The following is a 17,020-nucleotide window of genomic DNA, read 5'->3' on the forward strand; positions in this document are numbered from 1 at the left end:
TACCATATAACCCCATTTTTATTGAGGGCAGTAATAGGTCCATCTTAACAAACAAACAAACAAACACTCACTCTATTTCCCAGATTCCCCTGATGCTGTGGGGTTCCATGTGACATTGTTTGGTCAATGAACTGTAAGCAGAAGTCTCCTGAATGAGGATTCCCTAAAGTTATTATTTTACTTATTTTGTGGTGGAAAGGGATAAACTGGTGGGCATAACCCATTTTGCTCTTGGCCCTTCCCATTCTCCCTGCCTGGTATGTTGAGGGGACAGTGATGGCAGCCATCCTGTAAGCAGAGATATAGGACAGTGGAGCCAGTGAGAAGGAGCCTGGGTCCCTGATGGACTGAGGAGCTTCTGTTCTACTCTAAATGTGGTGGAAGACCTTGTGGGGTTTTCCTCAGGGCAGTGACCCCATCCAACTTATCCAACTGACCCAGGTTGCTGTGTGGAGAGCATCGGGAGGGGCAGGGGTGGAGGCAGGGGACAGATTAGGAGGTCCTTTAGTGCAGCTTCAAAGTGGTGCTGGCTGAGGGGGTGTGGCAGCAGGAGAGATGGAGGAACATGGACGGACTGAGCTGGGGGTGGGTTCATCAGGGACTCCCTTATGGCTTGAGTCGGGGGCCCAAAGAGGACTTAGGGATAACTCTGGGTTCTTTTGCTTAAGTACCTGAGTGGATGGATTTTGGGATGCCATCATCAGAAGTGAGAAGACTGGGGATGGGGGAGGAGGAGCAGACTTGCAAGAAACCTGAGTTTGGTTTTAGTTGTATTGATGTTGAGAAGGCTTCTAGTTGTTCTCCGCAGATGTCAAGTGTGTGGTTGAATAAATATGTGAGCCAGGATTTCCGAGGAGAGACCACCACTGGCTTGGAGGTGAGGGGTTCAGTAACAGAGGGCCTGATATTTGGTGTGATCAGATGGGATAAAGGTTATGTTTGGGACATTTGAAGAAAAAAGAGAAGGGACCAAGGACCCAGCTTGGAGACAATCTTGCAGAGAGAGGCTGGGAAATGGCAGGGGAGTTGGCAAAACAGACCAAGAAGGAGCAGACAAAGAGGTGGAAGTGTAGATGGCAAATGTTGCGGGAAGAGGGAGAGAGCCTGTCTGCAGCACTGCCTGAGGCCAGGGAAGAGGGAGGGAGAAGAGACCGTTGGATCTGTGATTGAGGGACCAGAAGTGACCTGATGGATGCTCAGTTAGCAATGCTCTGGGGACAAAGTGCCACTGAGAAAGCACAGTTGAGAGCTGTGCCAATTCTTCCAAAATGTGCAGCGCAGGTTGGGAGAAGAGAGAGGTGAGGAGATGCAAGGAACCTTCTCAGGAGGTCCCAGAGTGTCCTGCTATGGATGATCCAGAGAGTCATCATGCAGAGAGAGGAGATACTAATGGTTATGGTGACAGAAATGGGATCCAAGACGCAGGCACAGGAGTTGTATGGATAGGGAAGCCACCTTCATCTGTAGGAGAAGGAGGGTGGCACAGGTATAGGTAGAGTCCCACGTTCATACTGGGAAGAGGATCCTTCTGACTGATGTTATTTTCTGAACCAAGCACGAGCCAGTAAGCCTGGAGAGTGTGAGGACAGGAGAGGGGAGGCTGTGTCTGTTCTCGAGAGTGAGAAAGTGCACACCCAGGCCACGAGAGGACAGCGGCAGTGCTGCGAAACCGCACGGCCCCACTGAGATCTGAGGCAGTGGATGCGAGAGAGGCCGGGCTGCTTTTTCTCCAGCTATATTTTGCTGTGTGGGAGCCGTCATGGAGTAGGTGGGTAGTTGGATTTAAGCAAGGTTGGGCATGACTTCTAAGTATGAAGAACGGAGAGAGAGAAAGGAAAATGAAAGATGGATATGAGACAGCAGACGGGTAATGACTGTGAGGCGTGGGTGGAGGGCTCCGTGAGGCGGAGGGGATTTCTGGTCATCTGGAAGGATGATAGGTGGCAGGCGGTTACCTGGCACAGTGCTTGAAATAGATTGTGCAGCTGGTCGAGTTTCTGCAAGGGTAAGGTCAAGGGTGTGATGTCCGTGGGAATGGGTGGGCAACCAAGAGTCAGAACCAATAAGAGGAACGTAGAGGCCCGTGTTGGATGCGTTCTCCAAGTGGATGTTGACGTCACCAGAAATGGTGCCAGAGTGGAGGTGAAGACAGAGGGACGAAGTCTGCAGGTGTGACACGGGGGACAGTGGGGGATCCTGAAACGAGGATTGTGGTGAAAGTCAGAGTCCAGAACATGGAATTGCGGGGAGCTGGAGCTTTTTGGAGAGGAAGCAAGGAGGAGGTTTGGCAGGGGCAATGGAGTGTTAGAACACCCAACCTCGGCCCCTGGTCCCAGGCCACATGGGCATTACAGGAGGCGGCAGAGTCAGGACAAGAATTCAGAAGAAAGGTTGAGAACTTAGGTGTCGATGCTGAGAGGGGCTGCTCATGGGGGCTGGAGATTCAGTTTTTATGGGACACCCATACCCCACCAGCCCCATGTCCCTGTAGCTTCTGGTGCCTCTGCAGCAAAATGGCATTGCAATCACCTGTGGGTGAGTGAGGAGTGAAGAGGGGGCAGGGCCCAGCCTCAGGCCTGGTTGGGCAGGAGCTATGCAGTCAAGCTCAGGGATGATGGGCATGGAGTGTCCAGTCAGGCGGCCCCACCAGTTGGTGTGGGAGGTTGATGGCCCCGCTTACCATGCAAGGCCCCGCCCTCCACGCTGTCCAAGTTTTGCAGGAAAGACACAAAGTGCATTTCGAGGGCAATTGAGCACCAGAAGCTGCACTGAGGCTTGGCAGGCACCTGCAGGACAGGTGTGTGGGTAATTGTGATACACGGGGAGATGCACGGAGTTGTCGGCCCTGGGCTGGATCTGCAGGCAGGAGCGCTGAGGGGCCGGGCAGAGGTGGGAAGATGGTTTTATCTTCTTTCAATGGAAGAAAGCTCAGGACACAAGCTTAGGTGGGCAAGGGACAGTTGGTGTTCCCGCAAATTGAATGATTTCTGACGCTGAGTCCTATACGAGTGAGATGGGGAACACAGCCTATGGGCGCTGGTTCCATGGAGATGCCCATTGGCCTAGCCCTTGAGGTCTTGTTCAGAGCCCAAAACTTGCTGGAAGCTTTCCCCAGGAATGTGATGCCTGGGACTGCCAAGAACACTCTAGGACCCGCGTGCCCATGCATTCTGCAGTTGAGTTGGTAGACCCAGAGATGGCAGGGCTGCTTAGGTCCACAATAATGCCTCACTTGCCGCTGCTTCCCATGTGGGGCCAAGTCACTCAGGACACTTGAGAAGTCCCACTTGCAGTCTGGAATGTGGTGGGGCTGTGGCAGGGACGGGCATCCCTGGTACAACCAGGGAGGGAGCAGAGGCTTTCTTGAGGGAGTGGGTGTGAGCAGGCCCACTCATTTAGAGAGTTGAGAGAATGAGAAGGACGTTCCTGGAGGAGGGGAATAGGGTGGGTAAAATGTGGCAGTAGGATGAGCTAGCATGTTGCTGGGCCACTGAGGTGTCACCATGTCTGTTACAGTCACAGAGTTCACTATGTAACTTGGATGCTTTTGTGCAACTGGGTTGGGGTGACCTCTTAGACTGGAGTCAGTCCAGCCACACTCTCAACTTGAACTTGTTGACTGGAAGGGAAAGAACCCTTGTCTGGCCTGCCAGGTGCCCTGGGCTTTTTGTAGTTGGTCTTGCTTAAATTTTTCATTTGCTGGAGGAGCAGATGCTATCGGTTTCATCATGCGGACTAGGAAATTAAGGATTAACTAAAGGCCTTAGGACTCTCCCTGTCTCTCCCGCCACCGTAGGGGCTATGGACAAAGGTAGGGAGCATTTGCTGTGAACTCCCAGCATCCATGAAGAGGGGAAACATTCCCAATGAGCCAAGGGCAGCCCCCTGGGAGTCTGATGGGAACTTGCCCACTTTGGGGGACTGTCCTGTGGGCAGGGGGGCAAGCTATGAAGTCAGGGGACTGGGTCAGGACCATCCCTGGCCTTGCTGACTGGGAGGAGAGCCACTTCCCTCTCTGCCTTCCATTCTAGCATGAAGTGCTAGGCTGGACAATCTCTAAGTTCCCCTACAAGATGGGGCCATGTTGCTTTCTTTTGCCATCAGCTTGAACAAGGCTGGACACTTGGTTCATTCCTGCCTCTCTGACCCGCGCCAGAAGTGGAGTAGATGCTTCTTGGAGCTTTTCCTGCTGAGACATTTCAGGAGCTGAGACCTTTCTCAACAGAGCCTTGGGCCAGTGTAGTTTGTCTCCAAATGGGCTCAATGCTGGGCCCAGGCCACCCCGTAAGAGTGTCTTGTGCCTGAACTCCCCCTTGAAGACAGACATTCACCCAACCACACATGCAATGGGTCCGCTAAGGCTCTGATGATCTCAGCTGCCATCGACTGAGTGCCTACTATGCGTGGATGCACACTGGGAGCTGTGCTCACATATTAGTTTGCATCCTTATGCCCTCCCTGCCAGGAATGGAATTTCCTACTTTGCAGATTAAAAAACAGTACAATGAATCCCACTATTATGTATAATTATAACGTACTGATTAAAAAAAAAAAAAAAAAAAACAACTACCCAGAGAGGTTAAATGATTTCACTGAACTCTCACAGTTTGAGAGTGGCAGATCTGGGATTTGAACCCAGAACTCTGAGGCTTCGAACCCTGGTTCATGCCATGTGATGTGTCACTGAGATTTCTGTCTCTGGCTGTGGCCCAGGGTGCAGAGACACCACGTTAGTGACCCTTCCCCAGGGAGACTCCCAACAGCTTCTTCTTCTGAAGATCGGGGAGTCTACATCCCTGGGCCATACACCTCTAGGGGCCAATCCCCAGAAGGGACACACTGGGTGGTCCCTCAGTGGTAGTGTCAGGTGGGTGGGGGCTTCCCCTCTGGCTGGGGTGGGCAGGAGTGTGCTGCGACCATCTCCAGGCAGCAATAGGATGAATAACTGATGGCGATTAGCTAAATCATAACACCGCTCATGCCATGCATAAGTGATGAGCCAACTGGTGCCAGGCCACGATGAGCGGCAGCGGGCACCCCCATCTCACCCCCCGGCCCAGAGAAGCCACCACCGTGCTGCCTCCCTGTGTTATCTGGCACATCAAGCGCTGCGACAATGAATATAGATTGACCTTATTATAGCAGCCGGCTGCTGGTGCCAGGCGCAGCCAGGCATACTTTGCACAAATTAAAGGTGTCAGCATGTAATTTACGGTTCATGGGGAAAAGGGGTGGTGGGTGTGGGGAGGCACCGAGGCAGGTAGAGAGGAAGGTGGGCTGCAGTGGGGCTGGCACCAGGAGCCCGTGCACTAATGACAGGAGGCGCAGCCGAGGTGTCATTTCCATCCCCGTTTGCTCATTTTAGCTATTCATTGTTCAAGGGGGGCATCCCCCCTCTCCTCGGCACCCCCCCCCCAAGCGCTCTGTGTGCATGTGTGTGTATTTTTCAGCTAAATTACTGGTTTTACCTGAAGAGCGTAAAGGAGGTGTGCTAATTTACGGCTCGGCAGATAAAGCCGCAGTGTGGGGAGCTGTCTGGGAAACCTGTAATACGACATCATTTTACTAACACACCCCAGAGCAGCTTGACATCTCGAGTTGGGTCTGTGATTAAAGTTGTAGTCTTCTTCCCCTCCCTCTCCCTTCTCCAGCACGGAGAACAGATTAAACTCTAAGTAATAGATCTCGGTTTTCTTGCCATCCCACTGATATACACAGTACACAGTTTGACACAAAGAGTAAGTTATACATCACAAACAACAGCCTCTGCCCTTCACCGCCCGGAATTAATTTCCCATTTGCTCAGCTTCCCTCTGCTCCAAGCTCATTTTCCTGGCAGGCTCCCCTCTTCCAAAGGCAGGGCAGGAAAATCCCAGGTGAGGACAGGAGTGCATAGCTCAGGAGAGCTGTTTTAACCCCTATGGTTTCCAGAAGAGGAATCTGAGGCTGGAGAGGAGAAGTGAATCCCTGCTGTCACCTGTGTATGTGCTACAGAGATGGGGCTCAAACCCAGGGCTTCTGACAGGCGCGTCCGACCTCCAGGACTTGCGCAGAGTAGGGAGCCGCAGGAGTTGGTTATACTCTGTTGACTCGTGGGTCCCTGCAATCTGGATACAAAACTTGGCCTTCACAACCTGTCTGTGCTTCCAGAGGTGACCTCTGGCTGCTACGTGGGCTTAGCCAGCTACCAGTATGAGTCAGGGAAGAAGAGATCAGGTACTTCTTCCCTGCTTCTCCTGCAAGACGCCAGGTGTCTGGGAAGAGCTGCCTCCTTCAGTGGCTGCTACTCTTATGGGGTGGCCCATACTGCATGTCTTCAGCTCCCTGTGCCCCCTTAACTTTGGGGTGGGAACAGCTGACTGCTGCTGCTGCTAGTCTCTTGGAGTCTCTCTGTCCCTTTCACTTCCCTTAGCCCTACCAGTCTCTGTCAACAGCAGCTCCATGCTCCATCTGGGTCTCTTCTGTTGGACCATCTAGGGGACTTCTCTTTCCTATGAGCACCCTAACTAACAGTGGGGCCCAGTCCTCTGACTGAAGGCACACATGGGGTAGAAGGTGTCCAGATCTCTGTGTCACAGTGTAACACAGTGTCCCTCTGGGTGCAGCCTGCCATGCATCCAGCTGTCCTTTCCTGGCCTTAATGCCTACCCCCTCAATCCCTCCCCAGGTCCCATGATGAGAGCTTTATAAGTCTCACTTCAGGAAAGCCTCATCTACCTCCCTGGGCGGCCATGACTGCTTAGGCCATCTAAGAGATGTGGAATGGAGGCTTGGGGAAGCATAGTCACCTACCTAATCACCACCAACCTTGTGCAGCAGAACTCACTTCCGATCTTGGGGCCAGTTGTCTGCAGTGCTGAGCAACCTCCTCTATGCAACGTGTGGGGTTCATCTTGTGAGCTCAAATATGCACACACATGTGCACACACATACACACGTCCACACCTTTGCACACACATGTGCCCAGATAACTAAAATGCATTAAGGGCAGGAGATGAGTATGGGCAGGGAGGTGAGACCAAGAGCAAAAGGTCTAGAGCCAGCAGATAGGGCTGGGTAAATCCCCGAGGGCTGTTTGGAGGAGGCTAATGAATCCTGAAGACTAATTAGAGTGTGAATAGAACATGGAGCACAGAGATTTCCAATTACGCCCTCAGTAGACTGGAGTACCAAAGTCACTAGGTTGAGTAGTGGGGTAGGGAAGTGATTAAGAATTCAGGTCCCCAGGCCTCATCTCTAACTTACTGAATCAGAATTTCTAGTGGTGCAGCACAAGAATCTGTCTTGTTTGTTCTTACGGCAATGCAGAACACGCAACCCACCCTGGGAGCCACAAACCTTTCCCTAGCCCCCACAGCACAGGGGAAGTGCGAGAGGCTAAGGGACTTGCTAGGGGTCTCATGGCCACCAGTTTCAATGCCAGGGCTGGAACCCAGGCCTCTTGGCACCCAACACAGTTCTCATTCACCCTTGGGTTTGCCTGTGGACGGCGCACAAACGCAGCCTCCCTGGAGAATGGTATCTCAGCCTCCTCCCCCACTCCGCAGCCGGTCCTCAAGATGGCAGGTGGGGGGGTGGATGAAGGTGGGGGCAAGGCGAGAACACGCCTGGAATAACATGACATTTAGAAACATGAATCACTGGCACTTTCTGTTTTCTCTTGCTCCCCCTCTGCACTGCACACCCCCACCAGGAGCTCTCTGGGCTGGAGGAACACCAGGCCTGGACATGGTGTGGGGACTGGAATGTGCCTTGCCATGGGGCCTGGAGCCTGAGATGCGAGAGCAGAGATGGGACTCTGGAACTGGTGCTGCCCCTTCTTGCTGGGTGACTTTGGGCAAGGCACTGCACCTCTCTGGGGCTTAGCACTGGGACACTCACCATCAGATCTGTCAATGCTCTTGGGTTACCACATAGAGGGACCTTGCAAGAGTGTCCCTACTCTGCAGTTCCTCTTCTACCTTGCCGTTCTGGAATTGCACTGTTGGTGCTCTGTTCTTGTGGACCCTGAGGACCTGGAGTCTAGGATGGTGTGGAGAAGGTAGAGGGCGAGGCAGTGGGGGAGGCCCAGCAGCTGAACCAGCGCCTCAGCCCCAGACTCCTCTTCAGGTTCTCTCAGCTCAGGAACGAAAGACTCGGCAACAGATCAGCTCCTGGCTCCACATCCACATTGGGGTGTGGGGCCAAGTGAGCAGTGGTCCTCCGGGCCTCTGGTGGCTTGTGCCCTTCACAGCGTGAAGGGCAGTGGGCATCTCCAGAGCTGGCTGCAGCAGCCCCTCAGGCAGGGTGCCTGGCATTTCCACCCACACTCCCAGCCTGGCACTGGCCAGCGTGTGTTTGCGCCCAGATCAGGCTGGGCTCGCCCCTGTCCTGCAGTCCAACACAGCTCTGTGTGCACAGCAGGTGCCCCAGGCACCCACTGGAGCCCGTGCACCCTGGCCAGGGCCTTCTCAGTTCCTGCAGCAGGAGGCCTGGTCCCAAGAGGGCTGCCTCTGGGCAAGGCTTCTTTTGGGCTCTTGGTGACAATGTATGTGAAACAGAGTGGTGGTCAGACTCCTCAGCCGAGGAGCCCTTTCTGCACCAACCCTCACCAGGCCCCCTGCTTCTGCAGGAGGGTGGGCTGGCGTGCGGAGCTGGAGCAGGAGACCGTTGTGCAACCGCTTGCTCCTTTACCACCCTGGGCTCAGTGACTTGGCCAGGGCTGGCACAGAGGTGCTCCATGAATGTCTGGGTGGGGGAGGGCAGGAAGGAAGGAAAGTAAGGAAGAAGGGAGGAAGGAGGAAGGAATTAGAGGTGCGGTTCATGTGTTCAGTCCTGTCAGCGGGCTCCTGCCCAGCATGGCTCCCTCCATGTCCTCCCTCCTCCTGGGATGGAGGTTTTCCTGCATGGAATGGGGGCACTGGAGAAATCTCCCTATAAAATAAGGAAGTTTGGCCAGAATTCTGCAGACCCCCTTCTCTGAGGAACCCCTCTGGGGGGCAGGAACTGCTCAAACTTCCAAACCTGGGAAAACTGCCAACCCCAAAGCCCCTGCTGTAGAGCGTCCCTGTTGTAGAGCCCTGTCTAGGAGGATGGTGTTTAGCTCAGCACTGGTGTGGGGTGGAGCTGCTGGGGAATAACACTAGGAATTGGGAGACCAGGGGTGGGGAGAGTTTCACACAAGGAGCCAGGGGCCCACATGTAGCTGCTCATCAGGTTTTGTCATCTTCCACCAGCTCTTAACCATTGGTCTGAAATTGTTCTCTGCTTGCCCTGATTTGTGACCAGGTGTATGGTCAGAGCACCGTGTCTGCCTGGGTCTGGACAACTCGGCCTTTGCTTGGACAGGAAGTGTGCTTTGGTGCCGGGGGCCCTGCTGTCAACTAGCTGGGAGAGCCTGATTGTTTCCTGTGACTTTTGATGGCAAATTTCTTCCTTGCTGCTCCCTGTGCCTCTTCTTATTTCTCTCGAAGGCACCTGGGAAGAGGATGTGGGTCAGGAGCATTTCCTTCCCCCCCCTCCTCCAAACATGTGCACTGTTCCCCAGGGGTGTGGAATCTCAGCTGGCACATTGGGTGGGGAAAACATGGGGACAGAATGGGCCTAGCTTGGAACCCAACCCTCAAGGGGCTTTCAAGTCAAGAGAAATACTTGGGGAGCTACAACCAGGCCATTTGACTGGAAGCAGAGATTCAGAGGACTGTTAGGTAACCACCCTGTGACTTAACATTCCTATTCTACAGATGACACGGAGTCTAGAGACAATGTGTGACCTGCCCGAGGTAGCACCATGATGGCAGAACTTGGTTTGGACCCCAATCTTGGGGCTCCTAGGTCCCTTAGCAGACATCCTGCTGGAACCTTCACATGCATGATCCAAGTTGTCACGCTTATCTCCATGGTACAGATGAGGAAACTGAAGCTCAAACAGTGTCATGCTTGTGCAGTGATTACACCTGCAGCTCTGCAGAGACCAGCTGTGTTGGGTCCATGGGAGGTGGGGATGCAGGAGGCCTGTGGGACCTTCACAAGAGTCCTTCCTGCGCCAAAAGCCAACTTTGTTTATTTTGAGGGAGAGGAAAATGAGGATCAGAGGATGCCAGGAAACATTCTGAGCACCCACTCTGGGCTGGGCACTGTGCAGATGCCCGTGAATCCTGAGGACCACTTTGTAGGAACTCATGGTAATGCTCATTTTGAGGATGAGGAAACAGTAATAGGGGACTCAGATCCTAGCCCAGGACTCTGGGCTGTTCTTTTTGCATTGTTTTGTGGATAGTGCATTGTCTCTGCAGCTGGGCTCCAAGCTCATTCACTATAAAAGCTCTGTCCTTGCAAGCACGCCTGCAACTGGCCTTGGCTTGGCCCTGGAGGAGTGTCAGCTAAGACTCTGCTCCTTGAGAAAGAAGTAGAGAGGGGCAGAGGAGCTTGCTACTAACCACTGAGTGGCAGGCTTTCTGGGTGAAGGTGGGGTGAGGTATGGGTGTCAGGGGCCCAGCACAGAGCTTGGCGCATAGGGTACACTCTAGGAAATGGTGATGGCTCCTGTCAACTCCCTCACTTGATGGGAATCTCTGGGTGCCCCTCCCCAGCAGCCGTATCCTAGCCTTCCCATCTCAGAGGAAGCTGCTGCTCCCCAGGGTCCTGTGTGCTGGAGCTTTTTGACACACAGATCCTGTGTCATCCACTGTGGGTAGCAGTTGTGGAAACTGCTTTCCATGTGCCCTACGCTGTCCCCACACTCCCTTAGTCCTGAGGGCTGAGGCTGGCTTTCTTGGGCCTCCAGACACCCAGAGGGAGGTGGAGACCTCAGTGAGGAAGCTAGCTTCCCCAGGGGCTGGGGCCTGCCTGGAGCTGGGGAGGAGCTCTTTGTGACAAGCTCCCAGATTCACAGCCCAGAGGGCAGACAGTCACTGTGGGTTTGACTGGCTGCCAGTCACATCTCAATCAGCTGCCAGGACCTGATCGTGCTGGAAGAGGGAGCTAGGGGTGGGAGACAGGTGGACTGGAGTGGGTCTGGCTGCACAATCTGAGCTTTGCTAGTTCCCCCAATCTCTGGGCTTCTGCAGCAACCAAGCAGACTTCTCAGAGGGGAGTTTGGCCTGCCCGAGGCAGGAGGACCATGAGCAGTATTTTCATCTCTGCACTCAGTTATCATCTGGGGTAAAGAGTTGGGAGGTCAAGATGCCTCTGTGCAATGGAAAATGCAGACCCTTTGTGATCTATCAGCTCTGATCCCCTTCTCTGACTTCCTTGCTACCATGCTGCCTTTGATGCCTCTGCTCCAACAATGTGGGTTTTTTTCTGTCCCATTGAAGAAACCAAATGCGTTCCTTCCTCTGAGCCTTTGCCTTGACTGTTCCCTCTGCTTGGATGTTCTTCCCTCTTTCTCACACAGGGAACTCTGTCTCTCCCTTCTTTTATGATCTTCACAACCCATATCTCTAGTGAGGATTACCCTTATTCGATTGTTTCTTGCATCTCTTTTCATTTCCCTACTGTCTCTCTGGAGCTGACTTTGGATGTTTATTCTCTCTGCCCAGACCTGGTGCCTAGCCCTGTAAGTGCTCAGTTAACACCTTCTGAATGAGTATGAGCTCCTGCCATCTAGCTAAGCTGGCCACATGAGGACAGAAGCAGGGTCTATGAGGTTCATTTAAAAAGTTCTTTTGGGCTAGTTGTGGTGATGCGTGCCTGTAATAGCAGTGGCTTGGGAGGCTGAGACAGGAGGATTGCAAGTTCAAAGTCAGCTTGGGCAACTTAGCAAGACCTTATCTCAAAATAAAAAGTATAAAGGGCTGGGGATGTGGTTCAGTGGTTAAGCACCCCTGGGTTTAACCTCCAGAACCAAAATAGAAAAACAAAGAAATGGATAAATAAAATAGAAAATTATTCAGGACTGACTTATGAGATGGGGCATAAGGAGGGCAAGGTCCCCGTGGGATCGGAGCCTCATGCTCCCAACTCAGAAGGTGCGAGGCCCCCATGGGAAAGCCCCTACTGTTCAGAGAGGAGGCAGAAGCCCAAGCAGGTATGGAGGCTGGCCAGAAGTCCCTCCACACTCGATGGGCTTCAAATGCCAGACTGGGTGGGGGAGGGGCACAGTTGCCCCTGTCTGCATGGGGCTAATACGGCTTTGAGGAGGATCTCAGAAAGGGTCCCAAGGAGAGAGGGCTGTCCGGAGCCCCTTTGGAGAAATCTCTGAACATGGGTCAGTATAAGGAAAAAGTCAAGAGCAGTGGTCTCTAAGCTTTCCTATTTCTTCTTACTATCAAGAAGAAAAGGTCAGGTCCCAGTCAGCTACATGTATTTGTTTATTCATTATGCACATTCCATCTATACTGTGAAAATGCAGATACAGAAATTTTGAAATGTGATTTTAAAATGTAAATAGCCTTTGTGTTACTCTCTTCCCACAGACCACTGCACCCTGCCCTGGGGGTCTGTATGACCCCTGGGGAGAGTGAAGGGAGGGAACAGGGCTTTGGAACCAGCAGACCTACTTGCAAACCCAGGACCTCTTCCATTACCATGTGGCTGTAGGCCAGCTGCTGGTTCAGTCTCCTCCTCTGAAAGCAGGGTAACATTGAGTGAGGTGATGTGTGCCAGGGTCTAGAGCAGGGCTCACAGGCTGGACTAGCTCCTGCATGGTAACCATGGTGATTATCATTATGAGCAGCCTCACCCTTTCTTGCTAACATCAACGAAACCAACCCTAAATACCAGGGTCCACAAGCCTGTTTTCTAGACTGCCCCATTGTTAAGGGAGATGCGGGTCATGACCAAGCATAAACCTGTTGACCGGGATGACGGTTCTGTGCTGAACCTGATACCCACAGCGTGGATGTGGACAGCTGGACCCAGACCTGGCTGAAGAAGGCTGACTTGGCATCCTTGGAACGGGGCTGAGAGGCCGGTCAGATTTCAGCTTCCTCGGTGTTCCTTTTGAAATAATTGAAGTGTCAGCTTGGGTTCATGGGCTGGTCACAGTTTCGATCCCTCCCTAACTTCATAAGGCAAGTCCATGAATTATACAGTGCCAGAGCAGACGGCGCTAAGAGGGATGCTTCACAAGCTGGGCTTAATAAGGACACTCCGGCTATTCTTGGAAGGCATTTGCAAGTCAAAAATATAGCGTATGGAGATCTGATGTCAACTTCAAATTCTGAAGATTTCAGCTGGGTCAGCACTATTTTATGTCACGTCCCATCGACAAGAAATGAGGAGGGGGCACAACACTTTGTTTGGCTTTGTTTTTAATTTTAACTTTTGGTGATAGCACAAATGGTCAAATGTGCCTGCCTCTCCCACCCCCACTCCCAGCAAAGTCAACACATATCCTCATGGATTCAGATGGTGTGCAGAGACATTCCTTGGCTGTGGAATTGGAAAGCTCTCCTACCATTATAGTTTCATGCTCAACAGTGAGAAGATGAAAGCTTTCTATTTTCTTTTCGATTCTTCACTAAGATTTTGTATGGCCCATTATCTGCTGGTCTCTATAACATGATTGTACCACATGTTAGCGGCTCAGCCGAGAAAGGGGAAGGAGGAGAGAACACATATTTTACCAGTTACCCCAAAATAGCACCTGACATTTATTTTAAAAAAGTTAAATTACACAGGAGAAGAACCATAGTAAAAGCAGGCAAGCAGTGTTTCATACAAAATACCCTCAGGTGGGAGGTCCGACAGTCCCAGATGGCTCTTCTGGGACTCAGAGAATGGGCTGCGTCACCTAACAGATGCTGGGTGCCTGTGGAGTTGGGCTCTCACTTGGACTTCCCTGTACGCGTGTGCATGGGGGCGGGCGTGTGTCTGTTTACAAACGGTATTTAAGGAAGAGGTGAGTCGCCATCGTGCTCCAGAAGGGGAGGGCGGCTCCGGGGCAGGAAGGCCTAAGAGGTCTCTATGAGCTCCTTTTCTGGTCTCTGAAGAGGACCTTCTAACTCATTTCCTAGGACTCCAGAGAGCTGGTAGCATTATCTTCGTATACATAGGGGCCGTACGTATTTTGGGAACTCCTAAGCATACACCCACTATGTGGCTAATGAGGTTACTTATGGCAGCAGTCAAGTGTGGGGACAACCTGTGATTTGAAGCCAATTGGACTGGAATCGTCCACATGCTCAGAGGCAGAGCAGCGCTTCTCACACTTCACTATGTTTAAGAATCCCCCCAAGGATCTTCTTAAAACAAAGCCCTGGTTTCAGAGAGGGCCTGAGATGTTGCCTTTCTAGAAGTGCCCAGGGAAGGCTGATGCTGCTGGTCCATGGGCCCACTATGTAGAGTTTGGGTGTAGACTAGGTTCATTCTTCCAAGAAGACTTGGGTTCAGACTTTTGTGTATATGCGCAGCGTTCAGGTACTGAGAGGGTGGGCATCTGGCTTCAAGTCTTCTTGACCCTGTCCTGGATGCATAAGGTTGGCCCTCTCAGGATGTTGTGCTGGGTTTGCTGGGCAAGCTTGACCAGGGGACATGCATTGGACCACGAGTCAGGAGAAGCACTGGGTTCTCCTGGCACCACCTGGCTTCACTACTCATCTGTGTGACATTGAGCAGCTTCCATGGCTTTCTTGCCCTCATCTGTGTACCTGCCCTGGGGTGAGGGGCATCCATGCAGCGTCCCATATGTTTTGGGTAGGGATGAGATTCAGGGGCTGGAGGGTGCCTCAGACTACAAGCACTGTGGAAAGAGGATGACCTTACTGAGTTCTAAGCCTGGTTCTAGGACCAGCGGTGTGTCCTTGGACCATCTCACTATCTCCCCAAGCCTTAGAGACAAGGATATGGGCTGGATGACTGATGAGCACCAGCCCAGGATGATCCAGAGAGAGGAATGTGGGCTCTCCCTTGGTGTCCTTTCCTTTCCTTGTGAGTGGAAAGATCAGGCTTTGGCATTTCCAGGACAGGCTCAGGCCAGGCCTCCAAGCAGGTCTCCCAGCCCAGGCCTCTCTGTGTGGACCCTGGCAGCTGGAGTTCAAGGCCACAGCGACACGCAATGGATTTGTCTGCAGTCGGCTCATCTTGAAAGGAGAGTCAGCCTATGGAGGGATATCACTTCTGGGAAAATCTGACAGACGGAATTTTTTTCCAATTTATCCCTCAGTATTACAACAGAAATCGGAGTGAAGCACCTGTTCTCCTCCTGATTAGGGATAATGCGAGCCAAGGAAGATGATGAGAAAGGACACAGCTCAGCATCTACAATATTTGCATTCCCTCTGAGACTTTCTTTCACAGACACTTGTCCATCATCCTGGAATTCAGCCCACTTTCTAGCAACAGCTCTGCTTTTATTTCTTGTTCTTGTTTTGGTCCACAAGTTCTGGTTGAGACTCAAGCCTCAGCTCCTGGAGTGGATCCCATGACACAGGCCTCCTCCGTCAGAACATGTACTCCTCTGACCTTGAGCATGTGACATGGGCTGGTGCCATCAGAATGAGTCTTTGGATCTTGGCTGGACTTGTTCTTTATCTCCACTGTCACCCATCACTGCACCCTTATTCAATGGCACCCTCTTGTCAGCATCTGTTCGTACGGGTGTCTGAGACTGGCCATCCAGTCTGGTCTTTGCACATTTTTCCTATCCTTGCTGACATCAGCTGAGAAGTGACAGTATCCTCATCTGATCCCATATGACATCCTCTCCTGTTGTTGTGAGTCCCCTGGGAGGCTCTGCCTCTCACATAACTCCCTCATGGAGAAACCCATCTGTTCCCTCTACACCAGGATGGGGGCAGGGGACTGTCTGGTCCATACGTCTGGGAGCCTCCACTGGACAGGGGACACTTTCCAAGGTGGGCTATCATCCCAAGGCGGGCTATCATCCCAAGGCCTCTCCCTTCTCATTTCTCAGTCTTGTCAGAGATTTCTGGTTCTGTGACTTCCTCTTCCACTGACATCTGAGCCACAAGAGGAGTAGGGATGTGGCTCCTTTTCCTAGTCCCACACATCAGCAACCCCTTCTGACTGATGCTCCCCTCTGCTTCCCACCCTGTTCTCTTACCTAATGTCAACGGCATGTCTATCTGGTTCTCCAGCTATCCTCCTCCTGTCTACACTCTGCACCCCAATTCCTTCACAGCTTTGCTCCTGATGATGCTGTTAGACCTGAAAAAAAAATAGTTCTTGCAAATCAAAAGCCTTAATTTTCTGGAAGATATCTCACTATGAGAACCAAAAACCTATTTTGAAATGGAGAGTGTTGACTATTTTCCGTTTGCTTTCTTGGTATGACAATCATGATCTTTCTTGGGGTTGAGGCACCTGGACTGAATGGACATGGAAAGGAAGCATGATCATCCTACAGTGGCATCGGGGATAGTCTGAGCTGCCAGAGATTTTGCTAGGCTCTTGCAGAGCTCTAAGAAGAACCAGTTATAGAGCTGGGTCAACCCAGTCCTAGTCTCAGTTCTGCTGTTTAGTTGTTGCATGACCTAGGGAAATCATTCAATCTTTCCAAGCCTCACTTATCTTACCTATAAAGGGGAGAGTGACAACTTCTCAGGGTTGTTTTGGGATCAAGGGAGATGATATCTATCAAACTACAAAGCATTCTTGGAGCACAAGGCATCCTTACTTTTCAGTTTTTACTCAGTTTTACCCTTCATGGTGCAGCCTTCCTAAACCCTTGCCAAACCTTTCTCTTTTGGTGTTCCATAACCATTTGATTATAGAGCTCTGCAAGTATTGCATTGTTTTGAATTTATTTTTCATGCATCTGCTGGTTTCTTGCACTCTACGCAAGGACTTGGAAAGCGGGGGCCACATCTACCTCATCTTGGCATCTCCAGCCCTTAGCCAGGGTTGGGCATGGAATAGGAGCTTATTGTAAAATAGTTGTGAGTGGACACTTAGCAGAACTTACTAAGTTCATGTTGGAGAAGTGAATAATTAATCAGGAGGAGTTGCAACGGACTGGGGCTTCCTTACACTAGTGGTTCTGAACTGGGGACAATTTTGCCCAGATTTTTGACCATCTGGAGACATTTTTGGTTGTCTCTACATGGGGAATGCTGCAGGTATCCAGTGGGTCAGG

Source organism: Sciurus vulgaris, assembly GCF_902686455.1.
Source record: "Sciurus vulgaris genome assembly, chromosome: 2".
NCBI lineage: Eukaryota > Metazoa > Chordata > Mammalia > Rodentia > Sciuridae > Sciurus > Sciurus vulgaris.